This window comes from Gopherus flavomarginatus, chromosome 1 (assembly GCF_025201925.1).
Source record: "Gopherus flavomarginatus isolate rGopFla2 chromosome 1, rGopFla2.mat.asm, whole genome shotgun sequence".
NCBI lineage: Eukaryota > Metazoa > Chordata > Testudines > Testudinidae > Gopherus > Gopherus flavomarginatus.
Genome location: NC_066617.1, coordinates 82,557,896 through 82,572,272, shown reverse-complemented (window position 1 = coordinate 82,572,272; position 14,377 = coordinate 82,557,896).

The following is a 14,377-nucleotide window of genomic DNA, read 5'->3' as shown; positions in this document are numbered from 1 at the left end:
GCTGTCTTGTGTTTAAATAGTCAGCAAAGGTCTGTGTGGGAGTCAAAAGTGAAAATCTGAAATTCAAAGCAAAAACACATCCACAGGCTCAGCTGTCTAATGCTCAATTTGTTAATTTTGGCTCATACAGGTTAATTGTAAAATCTGTATTTTACTTAAAATATGCATTTTTCAAAGGCATTTTTAAAAAAGAGATCAGTATTTATAACTGAATGACAGGGGAACTACCTTCTTTAGTGTTTGTTTATTTTTTCATTTTGGTTTGGAAAGACAGCATGACTATTTTGAACTCTATTCTTCAGTTTTGAGACCCTTCCAGAGTATGTAATTTGGGGTATTTAAGAAGTATGACCCTAAATTTTACTCCAAGGTTTTAGGCACCACTACCTTAATCCAGTCTTGCCTTGGATATATTATTTCATTGTCTTCCATTAACTGGAACAGTTTTGCCTGGAGCAACATGGCAGTCCTTCATTTGATACCACCAGACAGGATTGCTGCTCTGATAGCATTGATTGGTTCAATTCACAGATGGCATAAGGTTTGTGTTTGTGTGGTTTGTACTTTTAAACCTGGATTGCAAACTTGCCTTGTGTCTGTGTATTTGATTAATGTTTTCAGGATGACGTTCTCCAGTTAAATTAGGAGTAGTTGACCCATCATTTAGACAAAAGAACTCAAAGAAAATGAATAACATTGTCAGGAATCAGGGCCTTCAGCTGAGCCTGGGACCAGCTAATTGACCTACAGTTGAACACCCTGATTATCCAGATGCCCTGATAGGCCTAATGGTGCCTCTCAGCTAGTTCTCAGCAGCAGCACCAGGCCAGCAGCTGCTCAATACTTTTTTCTGCAGCTGCGATCACTCATGTGCCTGCCCTCTTCCTGCTTTGCTCCAATTCACTCAAACCCTGCTCCCCTACTTGCTCCTGATTTCTGGATCCAGACTCTGGCCTTGGGCTCTGAGTCCCAGCCTTTGACTCAGCTCCAATCAGTAGCCCTGGCAGCTTGCTGTTCCAACCACTAGATCTGGATGCCCCTGATAAGTGACAAAAATGGATTTTCTTCCTTGGGATAAAGGGATTGGGATCATGCAGTACTTCCCATACTATTAAATAAAAGGGAAGTCCTGGCTACATCAGAAAGAGGCTCTAGTATGTGGTGGTGGTGGTGGTGGGAAACTATTATGGAACCAATTCCACCATCAAGAACATACAATAATGTTGAAACAGTACACCGAACAAAATAGGTTAACCATGGGCAGCTTGATGATATTCAGTTAGCCTGTATGTTCAAGTATTACTTAATAGAATGCCAAAGGATACTTTTCCTACAGTGAGGCATATTTATCTAAGGAACATATGTGGTCCCCACTGTTGTAGTGTTAGAGCTGGTAAAATAAAATAACTTTCTGACAGTCTCCACAAATTTTGAGAGGGGGAAATGCAAAATCTTTCATGAGGAAGGATTTCCATCTTTTGGCCACTGCCACTCACAATCTTTAATATATGTAAATGAGATGGAGGACTGGGGCAGGGAGGGAATTGAATCTGGATCTCTCAAGTCCTAGGCTGGTACACTAACCACTGGATCATCCTTCCTCATGTATAAGCATAACTATAGGAGTGTACACAGAAATTATTCAAACTACAGTAACTTGACACAAAAACAGATTATCATATTTTTAAAGAAAAAAGAGAAACTTGTGTTTTCTCAAAATGCAAAGTTACTTTGTGATTTCAAAACAATTAAAGTCACAATACTCAGTTACATCTCAAATTCCATCATCTCATTCCATTATGCTTAAGTACCGTAGCTCATCTAGTATGTAAAATTACTTCCTCCATTACTCAAATAGAGCAGATCAACTCCAGTAAGTACAGCTGATATAGAGTGAGTTAAGAATAGAATTAGAATTTAGAAAGTGCATTACTATGTTTTTCCCCAGTCAAGACAGATTTCCAAAGTTAATACTTCCTTTTTTCCTAGATAAAGCTCATGGTTTTGTTTGAGATGAATTTTAATACAGCTACTAAAAGCTTTTAAATCATTGATTATTTCTATTTATTTCAAAGTGCCTACTCAAATCTCCAGGGTCCAAATAGCGTTTCCTTTTATAGGTTGTCCATGCTAATGTGGTCCACATTGGTAGTGAGTGAACTCATCTGGCTTGGAATAAAATTAGCTCAAAATTTTTGCCCAACATTCAAATTATCTGAAATGAAATATCTTTGTCACTGAAACTGACTCGGCAGATCTCCATTGTAGGAGTCACTTTATGTGACTTTTGGTCCGGTCCCAATTCTAAAACACCTTAACTGTTAGAGGGATTCTTCTGTGTCAGTCCGTAGGCCTGATACTCCAACTATGATTATAAAAGCTCTGCCCATAACCATCCTCACAGTTCTCTATTTTAACTTGCAGAAATGGTCTTCGTCATCTCCTCCATCTCTTGAAATAGGAACAGAGATAGGTAAATGCTAAGTGCTTTTGAAAAATCTCACCCTTATAGTGTGGTGCTAATGAAATTGTGCCTGGCTTAAGACAGTGATGTTCTCTACTGTTAAGTTTTGTGCTTGCATCTATTTTTTGCTTTACGTAGGTACATATGTAATTTCCTCGTTAACATATTTAGCCTGATATATTCCTGGAATTGTGCTCAGGAGCTGTCTTTGCTCCACATTCCCAGGCACTTAGGGACTTTTAGCACAGGATAAAAGGCTCTTTCTCTTTAGAGGAGCAATCCATTTTGATGTTGTGGTGTGGTGCATTATTTAGAAGGAGTGTGAGGCTTATCTTGTTTTCTCCTTCAGAAATTAGGTTTCTGTTAGGAAAGACTATTCTTCCTATCCAGCCACCATGCAGCTCTGTTATGTTTAAGTGTAACTTCTCAGAAGGAGTTCTGAATAGTTTGCCTCACTTTCATGTTGGCAGATGATGCTCCTGTGGGTATACTGAGGACGAAAATGGATGTATAGTAGCTCCAGCAGAGAGGATATAGTTAGCCTTTCTGCTAGCCATGAGGATTGTGGGGGTCTTCTTCCTACCCCAGCCATGATGGTGTTTGGTCAAGCAGCTATGCACTGCTGACAAATGACTGACTCACTGGCTGCTATGTGTGAAATGACTGTTCTATTGAGGCAATGAGAGTTGCGGGTGTCGGTGGTTTCTTTGCTGTAGGCAGTTTTAAGTGCAATTTCTAGTACAAAATATTTGTATTCCAAACTATTTTTACATTTAGGAGCCCTCTTTCAAAAAGTCTGTGGAAGGCAGACCTTCCAGGATATGCCAAAAAACAAACTCCTCTTTTGCCAGATGCAAATTTTGGCAGGCACCGGTCTCTTACTCTCCAGTTTGTGCCACCATGTGAAAACACTTCAAGTGCACATGAATTACGGGAGTAATAATCCAATTTTGAGAATTTTAACTTGAAAAATATTCAAGACTTTAAATGGCATCTCTGAAAATCCAGGCTGTAATACTTTGATAGTTAGATGTTACCTAAATTCACATTTCAGCAAATGCAAGATACTAGACAGCATAAAAATGTCCTGATAACATTACTGAAGTCAGACAATGATTAGCATATTACACTGATTACATGTAAGATAATGTAGGAAATCAATAAACTTGTATGTTTATCCAATGTTTGTATTTCCGTCTGCAACACAAATATGCTAGTGAAGAACTAAGTTATAATGGTACAGATCCATGATATAGGTAGTCAGTAGACATATTGCAATATTTATTTCAAAATGTACTATTGGTAACAACATATCCTTTTAGTTTTTAAATGTTCAATTTCTACATTTTCACTCAAATACACTGGTGTTTTTATGCCCACTATTACAGCTTGATTGTAAAATTAAAGATCTTCTGGGGCAGATGGTTGTTTTCTTTGTTAATTTGTTTTTATATTCATTAATTCTTGTGTTTACCTTCTGTTTGTGCCTCTGTTTGCCAGATAACATCTACAATATGGAAGTCTGTGATCAAGACTGCAGAAATGAAGTGAATGTTTTACTTTCTCTGCATAGCATGGGGTAGAAATAGGTGTTTTATGTTGCTGAGTTCCAAATAATTTTCTCTCCAAAAATATATAGACTAGAGCTGCTCAGGAATTTTCTGTCAGAATGACTTTCCTTTGTAAAAAATACTGGTTTTTACAAAACTGAAATAATCTGTGAATATTTCAATTTTGCAACATATATATATATATAATAATATGTTTCCACTAGGAAAGTTAAAAAGACAGCGCCCTAGTTACCTACCTCCAAAACTCTTGGCTTTTTCTCTCTGTGGGCAGAAAGTGAAATTGGCAAGATCCTTCCAGGCAAGAAACTGAAAAATTCTGTTTTGGGAAAAAACAGAATGTATTTTGTTGGGAATCCTATCCTGTGAAAAATTCAATGTTTCTGACTTTTCATCCTGATTGGGGATTAAATTGTTTTCATGGGGTATGTTGAATTAATTTAGATGGAATATATGGCCCAAAGGTGTTAACAGAATCTTGTCATTGTCCAACATTAAACAGTGGTAAACAAGGTTCAGGATTTGGTATACAGAAACTTAGTCTGCTTAGTACCATGGCAAACACACCATTAAAAATCTTTTAAACCTTTTATTACAGACACAGAAAAGAAGGAGAAACAGTTAAAACATTTGAAATGTAAAGTACTAAGTAAGACTTTCATTTTAACATTTCTTGTTCCCTCTAGCCTTAGCTGGAGGGCATTTTAGAAAGAAAACCCACCTTTTTTGACAATCTTAGGTGGTATCAAAGATGCAATGATCGTCTTTTTGGGGAAAACAGAATGTGTTTGTTGAGATGCGCTAGAGCTGTTTCTGCTCTTGTTAAAGTCTGATCCCATTTCATCTCAGGTGGTGTTTGGGATTCCTCTTATGCTGGTAGAGGTGACAATGTCATCTGGATCCCTGTCCCTGGCCAAGTTTGGTCAGGGCATCCTTCAGGCTGAGAATGAAGAAGATGGTGGTGATGGAAGCAATTATGCTGAAACTCTCTTCAGTAGCCTCCATCTCTTGGTTCTGTTGCCCTTCCACCAAGTCTTTCTTTAAAGACCAAAAAGGGAGTGATGGGGGAAATATGTGACACACAGCTTTTGGTTAATTAATTTCTGGTTGTATATCTTCTGTTTTTACCAAGCATGATTTTAACATAGTCCTTGAACCATATGAGCAGGCTCTTTTGTTCTGACTAATTTAGTTTCTATCTCTTTTTCCTACCTTTTCCCATCACCATTTATTATTATAGGTTATTGTGACATCTTATGAACTTTGACACATTTTTTACAGTTGAGCTCACAACTAGAGTAAATCTATAGGCCCCATTATCACAACAGATGTGATTTCCAGTTTCTGGCCAGCTTTGCAAATATACATCTCAAAAGGAGGTTATGACATCTTAAGCCTTTGAGGAACAACAAAAGCTGTCCACTTTTAAGTGGAAACATGAATTACAAGTAACAAAGGTATTGTACAAAACATTTCCCAACCATAAATGTTCTCCTTAATATTTGAAGAATGAAGACTTTGGAGAGTTTGAAAGAAATCAATTTTAATAAGGATAATTCTTTTTGTGTGGGTTTAAATTGAGGATTTTCTTTTTCAAAGAAGAAACACTTTTATGACTGAGTTTATAGTTCTGATAATGCATCCTGAAGCACCACATCTCTTTGATCCTGACTAGGAAACATCTTTACATTTTTTACACAGTGAGGTCTTTTCCCTCAAACCTAAATATTGTAGAAAATTTTATTTCTTAAGATAGAGACTATATCTAGACCGAACTGGTGCCTTGGAAAATTAAAAATGTACAATTGTGTGGTTGTTAGCCTTTTTGACCAAATGGTTCCTAGATTTATACACTACCATTTTCAATACATTTACAATTTGCAGTTAAAAATGCCAATTGAATATGTTATACCAAAATGAATCACAATAACTAACATTTATATGCATCTTTCCAAACATAGTATAAAAGCAAATATAGAATGTTAAAGCAAACTAGAAACTACAAAGCTTCATTCCAATGTAAATACACTTGATACCTCCTTAGTCTGGTATCAGAGGGGTAGCCGTGTTAGTCTGGATCTGTAAAAGCAGCAAAGAATCCTGTGGCACCTTATAGACTAACAGACGTTTTGGAGCATGAGCTTTCGTGGGTGAATACCCACTTCCTCAGATGCATGTAGTGGAAATTTCCAGGGGCAGGTATATATATGCTAGCAAGCAAGCTAGAGATAACGAGGTCAGTTCAATCAGGGAGGATGAGGCCCTGTTCTAGCAGTTGAGGTGTGAAAACCAAGAGAGGAGAAACTGGTTCTGTAGTTGGCAAGCCATTCACAGTCTTTGTTCAATCCTGAGCTGATGGTGTCAAATTTGCAGGTGAACTGAAGCTCAGCAGTTTCTCTTTGAAGTCTGGTCCTGAAGTTTTTTTGCTGCAGGATGGCCACCTTAAGGTCTGCTATAGTGTGGCCAGGGAGGTTGAGGTGCTCTCCTACAGGTTTTTGTATATTGCCATTCCTAATGTCTGATTTGTGTCCATTTATCCTTTTCCGTAGAGATTGTCCTGTTTGGCCGATGTACATAGCAGAGGGGCATTGCTGGCATATGATGGCATATATTACATTGGTGGATGTGCAGGTGAAAGAACCAGTGATGGTGTGGCTGATCTGGTTAGGTCCTGTGATGGTGTCGCTGGTGTAGATATGTGGGCAGAGTTGACATCGAGGTTTGTTGCATGGATTGGTTCCTGAGCTAGAGTTATTATGGTGTGGTGTGCAGTTACTGGTGAGAATATGTTTCAGGTTGGCAGGTTGTCTGTGGGCAAGGACTGGCCTGCCACCCGAGGCCTGTGAAAGTGTGGGATCATTGTCCAGGATGGGCTGTAGATCCTTGATGATGCGTTGGAGAGGTATTAGCTGGGGGCTGTATGTGATGGCCAGTGGAGTCCTGTTGGTTTCTTTCTTGGGTTTGTCTTGCAGTAGGAGGCTTCTGGGTACACGTCTGGCTCTGTTGATCTGTTTCCTTATTTCCTCATGCGGGTATTGTAGTTTTGAGAATGCTTGGTGGAGATTTTGTAGGTGTTGGTCTCTGTCTGAGGGGTTAGAGCAGATGCGGTTGTACCTCAGTGTTTGGCTGTAGAAAATGGATCGTGTGATGTGTCCGGGATGGAAGCTGGAGGCATGAAGGTAGGCATAGCGGTCGGTAGGTTTTCGATATAGGGTGGTGTTAATGTGACCATCACTTATTTGCACCGTGGTGTCAAGAAAGTGGATCTCCCGTGTAGATTGGTCCAGGCTGAGGTTGACGGTGGGGTGGAAGCTGTTGAAATCGTGGTGGAATTTTTCCAGAGTCTCCTTCCCATGGGTCCAGATGATGAAGATGTCATCAATGTAGCATAGGTAGAGAAGGGGCGTGAGTGGACGAGAGCTGAGGAAGCGTTGTTCCTTCCGCCAGCGTGCACGGGCAGAAATTGTGGAACAACAATATCGCTTGCCTCACAACCTAAGTCGTGCAGAACGCAATGCCATCCACAGCCTCAGAAACCACCCTGACATTATCATCAAAGAGGCTGATAAAGGAGGTGCCGCTGTCATCATGAACAGGTCTGACTACCAAAAGGAGGCCGCCAGACAACTCTCCAATACCAAATTCTACAGGCCACTTCCCTCAGATCCCACTGAGGAATACACTAAGAAACTACAACATCTACTCAGGACACTCCCTACACTAACACCAGAAGAAATCAACATACCCCTAGAGCCCCGACCAGGGTTATTCCATCTACTACCCAAGATCCACAAACCTGGAAATCCTGGACGCCCCATCATCTCGGGCATTGGCACTCTCACTGAAGGACTGTCTGGATATATGGACTCTCTACTCAGACCCTATGCCACCAGCACTCCCAGCTATCTCCATGACACCACTGATTTCCTGAGGAAACTACAATGCATTGGTCACCCCCCAGAAAACACCATCCTAGCCACCATGGATGTAGAGGCTCTCTACACAAACATCCCACACACAGATGGAATACAAGCTGTCAGGAACACTATCCCTGATGATGCCACAGCACAACTGGCTGCTGAGCTCTGTGCCTTTATATTTACACACAACTATTTCAAATTTGATGACAATATATATCTCCAGATCAGTGGCACTGCTATGGGCACCCGCATGGCCCCACAATATGCCAATATCTTTATGGCTGACCTGGAACAACGCTTCCTCAGCTCTCGTCCACTCACGCCCCTTCTCTACCTATGCTACATTGATGACATCTTCATCATCTGGACCCATGGGAAGGAGACTCTGGAAAAATTCCACCACGATTTCAACAGCTTCCACCCCACCGTCAACCTCAGCCTGGACCAATCTACACGGGAGGTCCACTTTCTTGACACCACGGTGCAAATAAGTGATGGTCACATTAACACCACCCTATATCGAAAACCTACCGACCGCTATGCCTACCTTCATGCCTCCAGCTTCCATCCCGGACACATCACACGATCCATTTTCTACAGCCAAACACTGAGGTACAACCGCATCTGCTCTAACCCCTCAGACAGAGACCAACACCTACAAAATCTCCACCAAGCATTCTCAAAACTACAATACCCGCATGAGGAAATAAGGAAACAGATCAACAGAGCCAGACGTGTACCCAGAAGCCTCCTACTGCAAGACAAACCCAAGAAAGAAACCAACAGGACTCCACTGGCCATCACATACAGCCCCCAGCTAATACCTCTCCAACGCATCATCAAGGATCTACAGTCCATCCTGGACAATGATCCCACACTTTCACAGGCCTTGGGTGGCAGGCCAGTCCTTGCCCACAGACAACCTGCCAACCTGAAACATATTCTCACCAGTAACTGCACACCACACCATAATAACTCTAGCTCAGGAACCAATCCATGCAACAAACCTCGATGTCAACTCTGCCCACATATCTACACCAGCGACACCATCACAGGACCTAACCAGATCAGCCACACCATCACTGGTTCTTTCACCTGCACATCCACCAATGTAATATATGCCATCATATGCCAGCAATGCCCCTCTGCTATGTACATCGGCCAAACTGGACAGTCTCTACGGAAAAGGATAAATGGACACAAATCAGACATTAGGAATGGCAATATACAAAAACCTGTAGAAGAGCACTTCAACCTCCCTGGCCACACTATAGCAGACCTTAAGGTGGCCATCCTGCAGCAAAAAAACTTCAGGACCAGACTTCAAAGAGAAACTGCTGAGCTTCAGTTCATCTGCAAATTTGACACCATCAGCTCAGGATTGAACAAAGACTGTGAATGGCTTGCCAACTACAGAACCAGTTTCTCCTCTCTTGGTTTTCACACCTCAACTGCTAGAACAGGGCCTCATCCTCCCTGATTGAACTGACCTCGTTATCTCTAGCTTGCTTGCTAGCATATATATACCTGCCCCTGGAAATTTCCACTACATGCATCTGAGGAAGTGGGTATTCACCCACGAAAGCTCATGCTCCAAAACGTCTGTTAGTCTATAAGGTGCCACAGGATTCTTTGCTGCTCCTTAGTCTAAAACCTCCATCTTCTTTGATGCATCTTGACTTGTCCCTGGCTGACAGAAAACAGAGATCTCCTAGGAAATTCTTCAATTAGTTTGAAGATATTAAAGATATAAAATTAAATAAGCAACTAAAACATAAGCGTTTTCCTAATTATATTCTCTAAGCAATGTGCATATGGAAAATTGTATTTCTTAATAATCAGTAAAGGTGCAGGGAAGTTTGAAATAACTGAATACAAATAAATTAAATTTTATTAATACTATTTTTCTCCAGTATTTGTTTCCTCCCTGCAATAGTAATTGCCTTAGTGTCAAATCTGTTAGCATTTTCTCAAGTAGTTCAGACAGACAATTAACACAGGACATCTTTTTAGTTTTCTTTCTACCGTTGTCATCCAGCATTGTAATTAGTAGCTAGCACTTTAAAAGTGGCAGCCAATACACTTCTCCATTCGTCACATAGCATTGTGGGCATGAGTCCAGAATGAAGCAAAGTCTCCCCCTTTCTTTGAAATTCACCTTCCAGGCTGGAGGGGGTCCTGGCGATTCACTTTCTGATGATATCCTGGATAGCACTCTCCATGATGCTCCTTGCCATGACATTCGGGCATTCCAGAAGGTGTGAGTGATCACCGCAACATCTCACAGATCGTCCATTCGATGGACATTGGTGCCGACCTTCCTGTGCGAGATGTACACCAGTTGATTGCCGGCCCTCTGAGGAAGAAATATCCACTTCTTCACTAGTTGCCTGATAATGTTGTTTGTCTTGTTAAGATGTACCTTTGCCACGGCAGATCCCCTCAGGACAAATGAAATATAGGGGATCAGGAAAGTGTTAAAGGTGTTGATCTTCTGCCATGGTGACAATAAGGAGTGGTCAATCATGGCCACATCTCCTAGGATCTCCACAATGGCATCCTCTGATGTCTGATGGATGCAGAAATCCGTGGGCATGCCAAGATGTTGGTATGCTTGCCCATCTTCAAGGAAGATTATGGGTTCACGCTGGATCTGAAATGGCATCACCTGGACCAAGTCCCTTCTACTGCCATTGATATGCAGGGATGCACACTTCCTGTCATTGAAGCTGAATCCCATCCACTTGGCAACCTGGCTCATGACATTGAGCATTTGTTGGAGACTCTAAGTATTGTCTGCAATAAGGACCAGACCATCTGTATAGGCCAGGATATTCACTCTGTTGCCATACAGGTCAAAACTGCCAAGATTGTTGGAGATTGCTCAAATGAATGGCTCCACGGCTAAGTTGAAAATGATGGGGCTGAGGGAACAGCCTTGCTTCACACTGAATTTCAGGCATCTCTCCTTCCATGGAGCAGATGGTGGTGGTGCTGCCTCCATAAAGTTTCTGGACCAGTTGGAAAAAGTTTTCAGACATCCCGAACTCTCAAAGAGTGGCAAAAATGTGCTGGTGAGCCATTGATCCAAAAGCATTAGTGAGGTCAAGCCACGCTATGGCCCATGGCCAGGAAGGCATGGCAGCAGTGTGAATGGCAGTCTGAAGGATAAAATTGTGTTCATAGCAGCCTTAGCATGACATGAAGACTTTCTGGGTGGAGCTGATGGCTCCTCCATTCACTGACCAGTCTGTGATCCTAGCTGCAGTGCAACTGGCATATAGTTTTGTGTATGGTGGAACAGGGAGAGATGAGTCTGCAGCTGCTGGTGTCTTTTCGCTCTCCTTTTTTGTAGACAAGCACCCTCAGAGACTTCTTCCAGGAGCTGGGCGCATAGCAGAACTTTTTGCATTTGTTGAAAATGGCAGTTAATACCAGGCAATCAGGGTATCATTTTTCCAGGAAGTTATAGCAAATGCCATCTTTTCCTGGGGCTGTGTTTTTGGTCTTTGTAAGTCCGGTCATTACTTCTCACGATATAAAGTCTTGTCCCCTGCATAGTCAGCCCAGGTAAAGGATGAAGGCATCCTGGATGCTGCATGTTGTTCTGAGCTACATGGTCAAACACACCCTTGAAGTACAAGAACAGTCTCTCAGACTGGTGTTCACAGTAAGATGAAGCATCTCTCTCATAGCCTTGGGGCAGTTTGACTTGTAGAGCTTCTAGATTCTGGATGCTGCTGCTGGATCATAGCAGTGACTAATGTTCCTTCTCCTTGCTTCCCTCGTGGTGTACTTGTTATGGCTCAGTGCAGGAGTTCTGTGAGCAGTCGGTGTATTCTCCTGAGTTCCCTTTCTCTCAGGTACTATTTATGCAGACAGCTCTTTAGTAAGTCTGTCTACAAGGTCAAAGTCATCAAAGGAGACTGTCCTCACCAACTCCTCCATCCAAGCGGCTAGCCATGGTGTGGCAGTCCTCATCAAAGGCTACTTCTCCTCTGGCGCCTCAGTCTCTGCAGGCTCAGACTATAAAATTGCTGTGGGATTAGCCTGTTGCCTCTTTTCCTGCTGGTGTGGAGAACTCCATTTAGCCAGGACTTGGAAGGAAAGTCCATTCACATTTCTGCAGAACTTTATAGGTACAAGGGATGCCTTCCAGTGCTTAGTGACTTGTAAGGGGAATCTGTCTCCTCTCCATTCCCATGAAATGGCAATAAAATGTGGATAGAATACTGAATGTAAAATGCATTTTATGAAACACAAATAATAGCACATTCTAGTATCTCTATTTGAAAGATATTTGTCAAAGGACATGGACCACAACTAACGTCCAGAGCCTCTTCCCTTTTACTTATTATGTTTTTTTCCTTGTAATGTCTGAAATAATTTTGTTACATTCACATTTGTGACCCAGAGACCTCTTGATGCCAACTGGCAGTGGGCATAAGGGGGGCAAGCGGGTTACAGAAATCTCCTTGGTCTAGTATTTACATTCTAGTTCATCAAGAGAGTGTCATGTGACATCTTTTTAATACAAGCATGGGCTCATTGGTCATCATCAATATCATTGCAAAACACATGTATGGATGTTGTGTAAAGAATTATGTATATACATTGAAAATTATGTTCTTAATCTTTGTGTCTAGGGATTGGTCACTAGGAAAGGTGGGGGGCAAGAGGAGGGAAGGTTTTCTTTCACTCAAGAAATGTTTGTCTGCATTCACAATGGCCCTCCACTCACCAGTCTTAACCAAATGCTAATGAAAGATTGTCCAAACTTCAAAGATATAAAAATAACAGGAAGAAAGAAACAGTGGGGAGGGATCCCTACCTTAAGGTGCACATCTTAAGATTTTGGTATATATGAGGAACAAAGAGGACACCTACCATCCTTCAGCTAGGAAGTAAACAGTGAGTTTTCTTCATGAAAAAGGTTTATCCAGCAGGCTTGGTTGAAAATGCTTGAGAGAACTTTAGACAGGAGGATAATTTGATAGTTAAGTTTTGTCTCTGTAAAGCACATTATGACTTTATTTTATATGTAACCTTTAGTTTCCAACATTTTTACCCATTATCACTTAAATCTCTGTCCTTGGATGATAAACTTATTCTTGTTTTCACCAGAAATGTATCTTAGTGCTGTTTGTTATGAGCTTAGAGCTATGTTCTAGAGTATAACTAATGCTGTGGGGAACTGTTCTTTGGGAACAGCAGGCCTGGTAATTCTGCAAGTGTTCAGTGCGTAAAGGGCTGGACACTATGAGGAATGGTCAGAGGACATGGTGAGTTGCTGTGTGACTATTTCTGACCTGCACAGAGAAAATGAGGCCTGCAGAGACCTAGAAGGTAGTGCATATGTTGCCAGACAATGCAGGATTTAGGAAGCTGATCCACAGCAGGCACCGACAAGACTTCCTCATATTCAGTGTGGGGTGATGGTGAGGTGCCTCACAACCCAGATACCCCAGAGAATCATTCAAAAGAAAAGAAGAAAAAAACAAAGTAACAATCTTGAGTCCTCATGCAAACACTTAGGACATCAAAATAAGGAAGAGGAGATTTAAGAGGAGATTTTAATAAATGTATCACCAAGTACTTGTTCCTGGAGCCAAAATGTATATTGTTATGGCTGGATTGTTAATAGCTGTCAAATTGATAGTCATGTAACTGCCCAAGTGTGCGTTCTGTGTTTTTGTCCCTCTAATGAGACACACTTCGGCAGTGTGTTTAGTCACTTAAAAGAAGAAATGTTCCTTTCTTATCACCAATCCCCTGCCCCATCAAAATAGTCTAAAAATATTTGATCATGATGTCTATTTACAGTGTGAACTATCAAAATTGTCTTCCATTCTGAGCCCTGTGTGGCTTACTGGGTGAAATTCTGGCCCCACTTAAGCAAATTAAAGTTTTGCCATTGACTTCAGTAGGGATAGGATTTTGCCCGCTGTTCTTATATAGTCTCATTTCGAGGACTAGTAAATTTTATTTCCTTACTTGATTTTTTTTCAACTTAGCTTCCTTTTATATATCTTTTATTGTTGCCATTTCTGCAGTGTAGTGTCATAGTGACAGCTTCTTATTTCTCCAACAAGGATCTTGAACTCTAATTTTATTGTAGTCACTAGTACTTTGTGGCTCACTATCTTTTTGAACTGGGGTACTGCTTAACACTAAGTCAAAAAACCCTTCTCCATTGCTTATGTGAATTCTGTGCATTTACTTATAAAATAGCTATGTTTTTTCCTTGTCCTTTCTTCTTTCTCCTTACTACTTTCCTTGGTTACTTTCTGAAAGTAGTAGTAATAAAACTATTGGGGATAATCACTATTAGGTCTAATAATAACTATTAGGGATGCTTAATCTTTAAAATTATCATGAATTCTTGGGACTGCACAGTTTTTAATCTTGCCACTGAAAGAATACAT